General features: G+C 46.7%; 1 protein-coding gene across 4 annotated transcripts in view; it reads left to right on the top strand.

The window, feature by feature from the left end:
• Positions 1-6,222: 6,222 nt before the first annotated feature.
• RASSF2 (Ras association domain family member 2) overlaps positions 6,223-14,729 on the top strand; it is a 38,086-nt gene continuing 29,579 nt past the window's right edge. Inside the window, exons 1-2 of one of the 4 annotated variants that reach the window (XM_023537310.1) lie at positions 6,223-6,523; positions 7,413-7,487. The gene's annotated coding sequence lies outside the window, so the exon portion shown is untranslated. The other 3 variants (XM_011369956.2, XM_023537317.1, XM_011369963.2) reach the window with 3 other exon arrangements.

Raw genomic sequence — 14,729 nt, 5'->3', positions numbered from 1 at the left:
GCCAAGTTTTAGAGAATCAACAGGCATCAAGAGCAGCTCCAGAAAATGGGGAGGGCTTTGGGTACAGGTCCCTGGGTAAGGGATCTTAGGCGATGCACCAGATGCTATGTTTAAATGACTCTTTTACTTAGATTATGTTTAAATTGGGAGGCTGAAGGGTAGAAGTCACCAATCAAGGTTACATCAGTGCATAAAGCCCTGTTACGCCATCCTTATACTGTAATGGGAAAAATAATCTAGGAAAGATGGGAGGTAAGGGCTTGCCAGGAAAAGGGAAAATGCCTGAGCCATACATGGAGATATGAGAAAGCATACATATTTAGAGAACCTCAATTAAAATCATCTGGGATGTCTCAAGAATTCCCAGGGGCCAGGGGCCCTTGGAGAGGGGCTCTCACGCTTGGCCATGAACCTGAGTTGTCAGAGGTTTAAGGGCAAATGGGTAGATGAACAGACAATGTAATCACACAGCCGATGCTCCAAATACTTTTCTCCTCTGCCTACCCCTCCCATTTCTGAGACACTGACCCATCTCACGTCCTGGCCCCACCCTGCTGCTGGCCACTGATGATGGCACTCAGAGACTGAGTGTGTTAATGGAGAATGCAGGATCTCTACGTGCATTTAGACTTTGGGATCAAGGCTGCCTTCTGGGCAGAAATTGGAGCAGATATGAAGATAATAGGCAATACAAAAAACAGGGAGGGAGAGAGGGAGAGAGTATGAGAGAGAGAAAGAGAGAGAGGAAATCCTGTAGGTCATATTCTAGCTCATCTTGGACCCAGCTTGGACCTCCCCATGAGTTCTGCATGAAACTCTTGGTTCTTTAAATCAAGCTCTCTTTACTTAGGTTGGCTTAAACAGCTTCCTGAAATCAAAGTGTTTAGTGAGTTGATTCCTCTATGTCTCAATTTCTGATCCCACCAAATAACAGTTGTTAGATGAAATGCTGCCTAAGACATTTTTTTGGCTCCATGATTCTTATTTTTCTTATTTTCACCATGCCTAGCATGGCACCTCGCATACCATAACTGTCTAGTAAATATCTATGAATATAATTTTGAATGGATACCCAATTCGTATTATGACAGCGTAACGTTTTCACACCAAGTAATTAGTATTTCAGTACATCCAAAAATGGAAGTGGAGCTTGGATGGAATGTAACCTTGGGGTTAAGGAAACTTGAATGGATTCCTAGAAAAATTAAATGAAATCGCCCATCTAATGTGAGATACAGTTACCAAATTCTGTTTATAAGCACTTCGTTTAGAGAGATAGCTGCCCAGAAAGTATTTAGTAGTGAGCGTTAAGGCTCTATATCAAGTACTTTTTGTGAAAGGAGACATATTTGCTGGAAATGAATGAGTCAAGGCCATGTACGTTGGATCCTTTCCTCTCTTTTTTTCCTTTTACCAGCCCCTATCTGTGCTTTAATTGAAGGAGGAAAAATCCAGTTAAATAGATCTCTTGTCTGGAGCCCGAGCCTCATGCACCTGAGCCTAGGTACCAAGTGTACAAACAAGAGTTTTAATCGACCCTCCCATCTCCAAGGATGAATCCAGACACCATCCCACATCAATATTTTAGATGCTATGGAAATTTCTTAGTGGTGAATAAAGTGGATACTTTTAATTAAGATATTCCTTTCCCATGAAAGCTAAGCTGGTGGAGTTCAGTGACAAAATCTTTGTTACTCAAATTTCTCTAGGTCTCTCCAATTTATGAGAACAAATGGGGTCACATTAACAGCCACAAATATAAATGTCACCAGCTCACTGAGACTTCAGCCATCTGAAAATACCTCTACACTGCTTTGGAAGAAGGGGTGTGTGTGGGGGGGGTGGGGGGAGTTCCCAGAGGCATCTCTCAGAAGCTCATAAACAAATCCAGGAGACTCTAGACTTGTGTCCACCAATATCCTAGTCATGTCAGCCATGGCCACTTTATCCTGTTAGGTTTTTGCCCCCTTTGTATTAAAGGCTTTTATTTCTTGTGTTTCTTTTTTTCCCTAACTTTGTTAAGATATTGACATATAACATTATGTAAGGTCAAGGTCTACAACGTGATGATTAATATACATATATATTGTGAAATCATTACCACAATAAGGTTAGTTAACATATCCATCACCTCACATAGTAAGCTTTAAAAAAAAAAAATCCTGTTAAGTTCTTTAACAGTTTGCCACTGCTATATAATAAACTACCCCACACCTTAGTGGCTTAAATGAAAATCATCAATTTAGCTTGTACTTTTATTGATTGGCTATTTGGGCTAGACTCAGCTGGCTCCCTCATGCATCGATCAGTTCTGGGTTGGATGGGAGGCTTTACTGATCTTGGTGGGGTCTCTCACTTGTTTGGGGTGTTGGCTCTGGGCCATGTAGTCTCTCATCCTCCAGAAGGATAGTTCAGGCTTATTCACATGGCACACAGAAGATTGCAAGGATTCTTGAGGCCCAGGATCTGAAAAGGCATGCTATGACTTCTGCCACATTCTGTTGGCCAAAGCAAGTCACAATGTCCAGATTCAAGGCGAGAAAGCAGATGCCAACTCTTTGTGGGGGGAACTGCAAAGTGTATGCAGGGAAAGGAATCATTGTGTCCATTTTGGCAAACTATCCACTGGGTTCTGGGAAATGTTTTCAATATACCCAGCCTTTGAAATAGAGAAGCTGAATACTGAGTGTGAGTACCTTAAGTGTTAGTTAGCCGGAGGTCCCTAAAGCATGGCTGCTTGGGCCCCAGAGTATCCTTGACGTTATGAAACAGTCATTTGAGTTGTAACTGAGAGTTTCTTCCATCTTCCCAGGAACCTCCCTCCCCCTACAAAGTATCTAGGGGCCAGGATAGGGGCAAAGCTGAGTGACAATCTCACCTCCCTTCTGTCAGCTAAAGTTTTATTACTAGACCAAAGTTAGTCTCTTCTTTTCATAGAATGAAAATGATCTCCCAAGAGGGCCTTTCCTCACCTCTCAAACAAACACATCTCTAGCTAGCCCACCATACCAGTGTGTCAGACATGTCTACATGTTTTCGAGTCCCAGTGGCAGATCTTGCTTAAGCTTCCTTTTTTCTTTATAACTCATTAGATCTTTCTTGTAGATTCTTACATCCTGTAGAGCAGAGAAAAAAAAAAATTCCAATGCAATAATATAAACAGTCCTACTGATCTCCTTAGGTAAAAACTCTCTCAGAGTTCTTTCCTTCCCCATCTCTCTCCTAGATAGATCTTTGGGGGAGCTTCTGTCTTCTGTTCTCTTGTGGCACGCGAGGATGGTGCCATGTGAGAATGGCGGAATGCAAGGGGAGGGAGAAAGGCGAGAAAACCCACACTAAGTCAGGCCCTGTGGAAGGCTGTGACTCACACTTTAGCTTCCTTCTGAGGAACCTGATCCTTGGGAGCCGGTGGGAACTTCTGCATCATGTCTATGCCACACAGAAATTGTGGGGTGACCCCAGAAAGCTAAACCCAGACTTTCCCTCTGTAACTACTGAGTCGACTTTAATAAGGCTGCGCCCTCCCCTAGGTCAGTGCCTGAGAACAGGGGAGAGCAGCCAGTGCGGCAGTCCCCGCTCCGCTATCCCCAGAACTCCCATTTCCCCCTCAATCGTTGAAGGTCACACGGGAGATATGACATTTCTGACTGTTTGTGTCCCCTGCTTCCTCCCTTTTCCCAGAATCCACTGGGAACAGAAGAGTAAGCTTTGGACACTCACTTCTCTGAATATCCTGCTTCTACTCAGGCATAAAGGAGAACTCTGATCTACTGGTAAAACCTGCCTCTTGAGATGTTATACGGGGACACAAAGGAATTTGGAAAATCATTTTCTTTCTGCCATGCTTGACATTCCTGCCACTGCTCTGCTAAAGAGATAAGGGAGGTCAGCTTTGAGACTCTGAGCTCATCTGTGACTTCCTTGCTCCCTAAACTTGTGCTGTCCCAATATGGTAGCCACTAGCCACATGTGACTATTGAGTACTTGGAATGTGACTGGTGGAACTGAATTTTAAGTTTATTTAATCTTAACTAATTAAAGCTTAAATTAAAACACGAATACTCAATTCAGTTACTGGGAAACTTTTAAGCAAGTTGTTTGGAACAATTTAGGTATGTGAATCTACTTTTTCAAGTAGAAATTTTACAAAATTTAAATGTAGATCAAGTATTTTTGATGAAAATTTAATGTTTAGATTGAGGAGCTGAAGTTTAAATACATACCTGGTTTTAGCTTTAGTAGAAAAATAAAATATAAAAAATAATTTCTTTATATTGCTTACATGTTGAAATGGTAATATTTTGGGTATTTTGGTTTAAGTTCAATATATTTTATAATTAATTTCACTTGCTTCTTCTTACTATTTTTAATGTGGCTGGAAAGTTTTAAACCTCACCTGTGGTTCACATTGCATTTCTATTTGAGGACTAGTCTAGGTAATGCTTATCTGTGTGCCTCCTGGTCCAGTTTGGGGGCTGAGTTTGGGGGGCTGCAGAAACAGAGTTTAAGGGTGGGGGGCCTCTAATGTATCAGTTTAATATTTGTAAAATATTATCCCTGCTACAAATGTATTGTCCCTATACTGCCTTGATGAATAAGGGGCCTATTCCTTTCTCTCCTGTGGCTTCTGTATAGGGAATTTGATGAAAAGAAAGAGGTTTTCTGGTATCCTGAACCAATTAATCAATCAATTTGTTCATCAAGATAGAGAATACAAGTAGAAAGGAATGCATTTTGTTTTAAGCAGGGCATAAGGTCAGGTTTCCTGGCAGCCTACTTTGGACGATGTAAGCCCACACTTGGCTCCAGTTGATTGGTCATAGGATAGTCACCTATCTAAGCTGGGCCAATGAGCCACTCTCCTGGGAGATTGGCGTAGTGACTTGGGGATTCTAGCTTGGCCTGGCTGCTTCAACAGGGAGCTCCAAGCTCCAGTGATACAAGTGATGGTCACCCTTTGTCATGTGTTTTGAGTGCAGGGAAGGCCATTATATAATGAAAGGGAAGATTTGGCTCCTCACAGAGGACCTCCTGGGTTACTGGAAGCCCTCCAGGCTCTGGATTTGCCTTTTACAGAGCTTTCCCTGCAGCTCTGACCCTGAGGCTATAGGGAAACTCCCATGTCCTCAGAATACAATCCTCTGAGGGTGTTCACGTTATCTGCAAAGGAAAGAAGCTTAACTAATACAGTGTAGTGGCTCGAGGAGGAAATTAATGAGGGTGCTTTGTGTTTATATCTCAAGAGGAATGAGGAGATAATTTTTTTTCCTATAGAAAAAGCTGGTCAGTGTCCTCCTTGTTTCTGAGTAGCTGACACAGTTTTCAGCACCACCCCACAGCTGCGTTTTGGGTTCAAAAGACTTTTGTGGCTAGCCTGGAAGCAGATCACCATTTATAACATTGTTTCTAAGGGAGACACATTCCAAGATCCAAACAATGAATTTAGTAAAGAATGTTTGGCTTCCAGGAGGGATGAGCTGATCCTGCTGCATCCTAATGGTTGGCTACCCATTAGCTGTATTCTGGTGGTTGGCTACCCCATTAAAGGTTAGGTCCCCTTTCCTTTTCGCTTGAGGACTGAGTCGGCAGAGTTAGGGTTTGTATGTGGGGGGAGAATTCTGATAAGGAGGGAACAGATAAGGGACCCCTTACAGCTGGGGTGCTCTAAGACTTCCTGTGCATTGAGAGCCCCTTGAGGTCCAGGGATGGATAAGAAGGGGAGGTGAGAGGTGGACAAAGACACTTGGCCTCTTTCACATTACTGTCACGTCTGCCAGCCCGCGAAGTAGAAGGGGCCTGGCTTAGTCCTTGCTCAAACTCCCTGTCCAAACCCTTTTTGGAATAAGCCTAGGTGTTGGAAAAAAAGAAAAATTCTACATCTTCTGACTGAGAAATCCGGAGCGCTCAAGGTGGGCTCCGCGGGGCAGTGTGACTGTTCCCAGGGAGTGGCTGTCACAGCGTGGGGTGAGACAAGGGGTTTGGGGAGAATAGGGTGAAGAGAGCCAGCTCATCCTCCCCACCCTCACAATCTTACCCCCTCCTCTCAACCCCACCCCCACTCTCAGCCCGGAAGAGGCGCTGGCAGCCCAAGGCCCGACTCGCGGGCGGGGAAGGAGGGGACGCGCAGCCACAGCATTGTCTGGGAGGGAGGGGAGAAGCTCCGCCCCCCCAGGGGGGAGGGCAGGCGGGAGAGGAGGGGAGGAAGAAAGGCGAGGGAAGAGGGGTGTGGGGAGAGATGGAGTGCGAGAGAAAGAGGAGGAGGGAGCACGATCGGACCGGATAGGGGCAGATAAAGGCATTGGAGAGAGCAAAAGGGCGAGGAGGGGTGGAGCGGGAGGGAGGAGGGCGGGGCGCCAGACCCCCAATCGCGAGGCCGCCGCCTGCCCGGCCCGGCTGGATTTGAGCTGGGCCCGCGGACCTCTGACCTACGCGCGGGCTGGAGAAGCCACCCGGTTGTGGCACCCCACTTTCCAACTCCAAGGTCTTCGAGGCGCGCGCGAGATGCAACCGGCTCGGCACGCAGGCAAGACGCGGGGCGCGGGGCGTGGGGCGCGAGGCTCCAGGCGCGGGATGCGGGACGCAAGGTGAGGGATACCGGGAGGTCCTCTCTCCCCTGTCCCCTATCCGCCTCCCGCCGAAAGTTGTCCCACAGAGTCGCCTGCCTGGTCTAGGTCCGCCCCTCCGTCGTCGCCTGTGCCTGGTCTCCTCCCTGGTTCCCCAGACACGGGCGATTCCCGAGGGCACCCACTCCACGGGGGCCGCGTAGGCACGGGGCCGCAGCCCGCCAGCTTTCTGGCCAGAGAAAGTTGTAGCTCCAAGCTCGATCTCCCGCTCCGACCCCTAGGGTCCTTCCTTCTCTTCTCCATCCACGGGACCCCCTGGCGAGGTGCGGCCCAGCAGCAGGTGCAGGGATGGCAGGCCGCGATAGTCCTGGGGAGTGCCCGACCCCAATCCCGTTCCTTTATTCCCCGCCGAACGGAAGGTTTCCCAGAGGCGGGTTCCAGCCTACCCGGCGGGCTCCCTCTGACTTCTGAAGGGCGCAGGATGCGCAGGAGGGCCCCCTGTTCCCCCAGGCACTTCCCCTTTGCAGTCTTCTCGTCCGCCTCCGGAGCGGGTGTCTGAGGTCGTTGGGGAGCTCGGCTCTGCGTCCTCTGGGCCCAAGAGAGAGGCAGGTGCGTTGGTCGGACCCCGGGCCACTTCTGCATTTCGAGCGTCTGCTTTGCGTTCAGCCCTTAAGCCGCGAGAGCCGTGGGCACAGCGGAGAGGTGCGGTGGCCCGACAAGGAGACCGAGGGTGCCATCTTACCCAGGGGCCATCTGTGGGCCCTGAGTTGTTCACAGCAGCTCTGAGTCTCCGTGACAGGAGGAGCTGAGCTCGAGGCTTCTCAATGTTTCCATGCACTTTATTCCCAGGTGTCTGGAATCCGGGTCCCTAGAACGTGTTCTCCCAGAGGACAGAGGCCGTGTCTAGAGCCGGCCAGGTTTATAGTAAGTACCTTACATGTGATGAATGAATTTTTGAAGCAATGAGCTGACAAATAATAATTTATCTTGGAGCAGGACTGGGTTCCTGCCACCATTGATCTTGGTACAATGGGAGGAAAGAATTAGAAACAATGATTCTTTTAAACAGCGGCCTGTGAGTTAGAGCCAGGGGCCTTCTTTCCGGAGCATCTGGATGAGGAATCTGGAGTTGGAATTATTTTACTTATCAATCTACATTTACTTACTGAGAATTTTTTCATCAGGCTGTCTGAAGAATTAAAGAAAACATCTCACGAGTAAGATATGTTGGATTGTTTGAGGAGAGTTCATTTTTTTTAGCTTGTGTCCCAATACAGTGTCCCAGAGACTAAGTGTGGAGTGGGCTTAGGAGGTGCCCATTTGGGATCAGAAACTTTGGGCTGGGGCCATGAGTCTGGGCACCAGCTGTGCTTTCTCCTCTGGACAGGTCAGCTGATGCCTGGGAGCTGTGGTGATACAGTGTGACTCTGGGGGATAGAAGAGGGCTTCAAATGATGGCTGAGCTCAGAATGGGGTAGTTTTGGAAAGATGGTAGCTCTTGCCCTGGGAGAAGGAGATGGAGGCATAGCAGGCAGCCTGCCCGGGCACCTGGGCGTCTGGGCTGGTACAGTTCGGGATTGTCTGTGTTGGGGAGGCTGGAGGTGAGTCTTGCTTCAGAAGATGGGAGAGCAGAAGAGGAGTATTAGGGAGACTGAACAACATTTGGGGTGCAGCCTAGACATCCCATGCTCCTCTTCCTTCATTTTTTTGTGGGTGAAATCTGTTAGGATGATGAGGGGCACATTTGGGGAGCCTGGCTGAAAGAAGCCAGGGAATCTGGGGTCCTTAGCCATGCCCTCCTCCAGGGGAAGGTGGAGGTGTGTCTTCTGCACCTGGCTGAGTGGCCAGTACCTGCACCTGCTGTATCTCTAGCTGGCAGCATTCCCACCTTCTTGAGGGTGATCTGACTGTGTCCCTGGGGCTCCAGAGCCCACCTCTCTGCATTTCTGCATGTCTTCTGTTTGGAGGTTCAGGCTCTCCAGTTTGTGTTGTCTTAGGAGTCAGTTGGGAGTGGTAGACAACCTTACACCTTATTTTCAGCCCCTCAGTCCTTCTCATTCTTGGATGTACTTGCCTACCTGGGACCTTTCAGTCATCTGTTGCTTTTGCTTTGATTTCCTTGTCTATTTCCTGGGACGCCGGAGCCAAGCCTTGTGTCTGCCTTCTGTGCTTGAACTGCTTAGGAATGGCCGAGAGAACTGGCTGGAGAGGTGCCCAGGACCGCACATCTTGGCATCTCTGCTGGACCGTTAAGCGCTGGACTGTGGAGCTTGCCAGGAAGGGGTCCTGTCACCAAAGCACAGGAGGACCTTGGCCTGATTATTGCTTTTAGTCCTCTCGGATACTTTGGCAGGAAGTGTGCTAACTGGAGGTGTAGAGGTGAGACCAGGTTGCCAGAGAACCCCATGCAGAGCATGGAATTTTGGATCACCCTGGGTGATCCAAAAGCACCTTTTCCTCTCCCCCAGAGTGAGAAACTGAGTAGGTATCTTCCATGCTCTTGGAATAGAACAAGACATCCAGTCTCTGTCTTCCAGTCATAGTTGCCGAGAACTGCTGTAGCTGGCTTTATAAAACCAGGGCAGCAGTCCCCGCCCACCACTCTTCACAGTGTGGTCCAGTGATTTATCCCAATGACACACTGTCCTATTTAAACACCTCCCCGCCTCTCAAGAAGAATTTTAAATAAATCCTTAAGTTGGAGTAAGCTCCCAGAGGCCCATGATTGTGGTTTCATTTATTTGGCCTGCTTGTGGGTTCCCATGGAGGACATGGAAGGGAGGGGATGGAGCAGGAGGCACAGGACAAACAGGGCCCAGTAAACATGGATAGCCTTCAGATTTGGCTGACTAGGTGACCAGGGGGTCATTTGGAGTCATCCCTGGGATGGCTGTAATCACAGGAGTCTGTAATCACAGGTTGGGATGACAGCTTGAGGCTGCAAAACTCCTGCCCAAGGCAGCTGAGGCTGAACCAGAGAGGGCCGCCTCTCACAGGCGAAGAGGGTGGGGAAGGGCATTTGGCTGATTCCTGTGGGATGAGCAAAGTGACTTAGAAGGGGTTTTTCTATTGTATTGATAAAAATTGGCAAAAAGATACCTTGTATTTTTATTGGACGTGTCAATCAAAAGTGATTTGGCAATGTAGATTTACTTCATCAGCATGGTGCTTTACCCATAGTTGGCACTCAGTTAAGTGTTTGATTAACTGTTCATTTCTTTAAAAGTAATTGAAAACAGTATTGAATTGCATTTACTAGCTGTTTTCTAGCTAGGATGCAGTGTCAGCATCCTTCCCACGTTCCTTTGGCCTCAAAGAATGACTGATAGGAGAAGATGCATAAATACTCCAGCTCCCCTATGTCTCTCTTGGGGTAGATCTGCTGGCTGTCAGAGTTGCCTAACAAGACTGAGTTCCAGTCGCTACTTCTGTGTTCACTTTCTCACTCTATTCCATTGGCACTTGAACTCTTATCTTAGGACAGTCAACTTCTGGGTGAGAAACCTAAGACAAGCTTTAGTCTACAGATAAAAATTATTTGAAGTCTCTGAGTCTCAGTTTCTCCAACTGTAAGATGGAAATGATAGCTATCCCAACCGGATATTGTGCTATGTGCTCAGCTGGGCAGACAGCAAGCATTCAGTCAAACATTTGCAGGCTCATTGATGAGTGTAAAAAGGGTGTGATAGATTTGGGAGTGAGTATGATGATGGGCCATGGAGAATTATAATGTTATCCTTAGATAAGGTGAGGACACTGAAGTCACCTGCTTCTGGTTTTCACATCCAGATTGTGACCAGTGATATGCTGATAAATGTTTGACAACTGGCTCTGCAGGGAGGGGGATAAAACTCTGTTTTGTGGTGTTTGGTGGTTTTTATAGTATAAATATACCCACTGTGGCAGATTTCAAGCTACTAACTTGGCATCACTCAACACTGAGCTGGGAGGAGATGTGCTCTGTCAGCCCCTGAGAGCCAGCTTCAGCACACATCTCGCCATGTCTGACCTGGGATGTGTGTGACCTCAGTGATCTTGATTTCTAATTTTGTACGTAGGGTGAGGAGGATAAGAACTGTACTTGGTGTCAAAATTTGGGCTATGTTTAAATGAACATACCATCTGCCCTGAACTGGCAGATCCACTGTGTATGAGACTCTTCCGGGGTTCATTTAATGATTATTGAAATGCGTATGCTATGGGACTTTTGGGGCCTCACTTTCCCTATCTCCAGTGCTAAGGGTGAGATGATTGTACATGTCCCATCCAGCTTTTGGTCTTGTTGGGAAGAGTCCATTGCATTCTCCTTCGGTCCACACAAGAATAAAACCTTTAACGAAAGAAAACATTTCCTATGTTCACACTTATGTTGCTTACCATGGGACCCAGCACTGGGCTATCCTAGAGTTTTGGTATTGTATTGTCTTTCCTTCTGGCACAAGGGAATTCCGTAAACATTAACCCAGTAAAATTCTGCCTTCCTTGTGTACCAGTTTCACTTCGTGACACAGGCATAGTGTGTCCCCAGAGGAAGCCTGGTGGGTAGGGAGTATGGGCCTGGTGTCTTATGGAAAGGACAGTCCCCATGTTCCTGAACTACTATGTAGTATCATAGGCACCCAAGTGGAATCCAAGAAAGGCTCACGTGGATAAAGAGATTTTTATATGACAGAATTCAACATCCCTAGTGTGGTTTTACTCATAATGCTTTGTTGACAATCCTCCCAAGGGAGTCCCTGATTCAGCCACTCCACCTGCAGGAATTCTCATCCTAAGGATACAATTGGACAAGTGCAGAAAAATATGTGCATGGTGATGTCCTTTGCAGCATTATTTATAATAATAACCATAACCACCACAATAACAAAAAAAATGGAGACTAAATGCCTGATAATTGTAAACCTGTTAATTATGGTATATCTATATACATTGAAATAGCATGTGGCTACAAAGAATATAGGATATAGATGTATATTTATTAACATGGAGAATATATATTTCTGAAGAGCAGGTTACCAAACAATGTGCTATATTTAGGAAGGAGGTATGGCAAGTTTTTAATAGTGATTGTCTCTGAGTGGTGGAATTTGGGAAGATTTTGATCTTAAGCTTTCTTTTCATATTAAATATTTTTTATTTTTGATTATGGTAAAATATACATAACATAAAATTTACACTTTTAATCATTTTAAAGTGTATAATTCAGTGGCTCTCTAAGTCTCTTTTGGCTGTTATAACAAAGTACCACAGACGGAGTGACTTGTAAACAATGGAAATTTATTTCTCACAATTCTGGAGGCTGGAGGTCCAAAATCAGAGTTCCAGCAGGGTCAGGTGAAGGTCCTCCTCCAGGTCACAGACCTATTATTATATCCTCACCTGGTGGAAGTGGCTAAGGGGCTCTGTGGGGTCTCTTTTAGAAGGGCAGTAATCTCATTCATGAGGGCTCTACCCTCATGACCTAATCATCTCCCAAGGGTCCCACCTCCTAACACAGTTGCCCTCTATATCTATAGGTACCACATTCAGGGATTCGACCAACTGTGGATGGAAAGTATTTGAAAAAAAGTTACATTTTTGCTGACATGTAGCATGTAGCTAGGTTTAGGGTGGTTGCATCTGTCTTGAACATGTACAGACATTTTTTTCTTGTCATTATTCCCTAAACAATACAATATAACAACTATTTACATAGTATTTACATTGTATTAGGCATTATAAGTAATCTAGAGATGATTTAAAGCATATAGGAGAATGTGTATAGGTTATATGCAAATACTACGCCATTTTAATAAGGGACTTGAGTTTCTGAGGATTTTGGTATCCGCGGGGGTCTGGAACTGATCGATTCCCTGTGGATGCCAAGGGAGGGCTGTACCATTACATTGTAGGTTAGGACTTCAACATATAAGTTTTGAGAGGACATCAAAAATTCAGACCATAGCTGTGGCATTAAGTGCATTCACAATGCTGTATGACCAATACTGCTATTCATTTCCAGAACTTTACCATCATTTCAAACAGAAACTCTGTACTTATTAAACACTAACTCTCTATTCCCCTCCAGCCCCTGGTAATCTCTGTTCTTGCTCTCCTTGTGAATTTGTGTATTCTAGGTACCTTGTAGTAGTGGAATGATTCAATAATTGTTCTTTTGTGGGCCATAATCTTTTTGCTTACCTATATTTTTAAAATTAAAAAAAGTGTTTTACTTATATAACAAAGAGGAAGAGAAAGAAAGCCTGGGAGAGAGCTGTGGTGTCTTGTCTGGTGGTTTCACTTCAGGCAGGGCCACAAGGTTTCGGCCATCTTTCCTGCCCCTGCATCACCTGGAGCGGGGGGTCAAAGACAGGCAGCTGGGTTCAGCCCTTCTGGCCTAGCGCTGACCTCAGTTGTGGCTTGCTGGTCATTGACAGCTGGGCCTCAAGCCCCAAGACGGCTGCCGCCAAAACATCTCATCTCGGGGTTTTCTGTGTGTGGCGGGATTGAGAGGGTGTGCTTGGAGTTCACGCTGCCTCGAGCCTGACAGCTGTCCTGGAGTGAGTGAGGTCCAAATGAGGTGAAGTGAGTGGTTGAGACCATCTTCCTTGAAGATTGAGGATGAGAGCCTCACCTTTCTACTTCAAGCATCCTTTGTGTGCTCCAAATTCTGCGAAATACCCACATGGCAACTGTGTGTATGGCTGATGAATGCTTTGTCCACAGGCAGAGTCAGTCTGGCTGGGGTGCAGCTGGTGGGGTCCATGAGACCCCAAGTACTCTGGAGAGATGGGCGGTAGCCTCAGATAATTGGTGCTTTCTTCCTAAAGCTCCATATAGGATATTACAGTTGATCATATGGACATTTGGGACAAGGATGAGTCTCATGTATTTGATAGGTTGTGTATGTGATGGAGTAATTGGGGATATGGTGCAATGGGGTGGAGGTGGGGTAGGGAAGGTGGTGTGTATGCTTTAAGTCAAGTCTGAGGTAAAAGGAGGTCAGGAATCTTGGGGACCTAGTACTTGGAAATCAGGTTCAGCAGCTCTATTCAGGGGTCATGGGAGTGGGTCAAGTGGCTTCGCTCTGGGACGCCTAGGTCTATGGAAAATGCTTTGAGTTCCTCATTAAGTGAGTTTCCATAAGGGCCGGCCCGTCCCTCCAGCAAGCTGGTGAGAGGATATGGGTCTGGGAGGGACACACATGCCCACTGGGCTCTCCAGAACTTTCTTTACCTGGCTCTGCCAGTTTTCTGTCAGCTCAGTGGAGGCTACTCTTATACTCCCAGAAAATTAGGGAAATGTAAAGATTTGATAGAGATGGCTTCTAAAGGGCATTTTGAGGAGAAGTTCTATTTTTTTGTGGTGCTAGTTTTCTGTTAGCATTAGTCAGCTGGACACAGGGCAGACAGGGGAGGATGTGAATGTAGTTTTGTGGAAAACTTCCCCTCAGCCTCCTGGAAATATTCTGGAAACCCCCAGATATGCTGCTTCTCCTGGCACAACTAGGGGTCTGAGCTCTGAGGGTGGATTTCCCCGTGTCGAGTGGTCGTAGGGTGTTAACGAGGTTTAAGAAGGTGGATGTAAGATGCACCACAATGGCTGCCCCAGAGAAGGGCTCTGCACACGGGGATCCTCCCTTCACTCTTCCCTCCTTCCTACTTCTCTAGTGCAAGGAAGCTCCTTTCTGGGATTGGAGGAGGCCAGCAATCAGCTCTTGGTTTCCAACCCTGGCCCCAGGTAGCAAGGAGAGGAAACCCCAAGATCTCTACACACAAAGTCAGAGTCTCAGCCTATAGCACCAAAAAAGGAAGAACTGCTGGGGTTCCCTGAGGAAGGGGATGTGAGGTCAGACATGAGTCTCAGAGAAACTACTCAGTAAACAGGAAGTGTAGCCAGAAAGAAACCTGTGCTTGTAGGAAATGGGGAAGTGGAGGTGGCCCCTCTTCACCTGCCTGAATAAGTCTGCATGTCCCTGCAGAGCTGAGATACTAATCCACAGATGGCGCGTGAGCCTCCCCGCCCCCACTCCTAATGGGATGGGGCTCCACTCAAATTCCGTAATTACTGGGCCGGAGGAAAACTTAATTTGCCCTTCCCCAGTTAGGACATGAAACTCCCCTATAAAATAGTCCTAGGTTTTGAGAAATGCAGATCAAGAAATGCTTAGTCTTATTTGCCTTATTA

Source organism: Pteropus vampyrus, unplaced genomic scaffold (genome assembly GCF_000151845.1).
Source record: "Pteropus vampyrus isolate Shadow unplaced genomic scaffold, Pvam_2.0 Scaffold7, whole genome shotgun sequence".
Lineage (NCBI taxonomy): Eukaryota > Metazoa > Chordata > Mammalia > Chiroptera > Pteropodidae > Pteropus > Pteropus vampyrus.
Note: the sequence above shows the minus strand (reverse complement) of the source record. Positions and strands in the feature narration are given on the sequence as shown.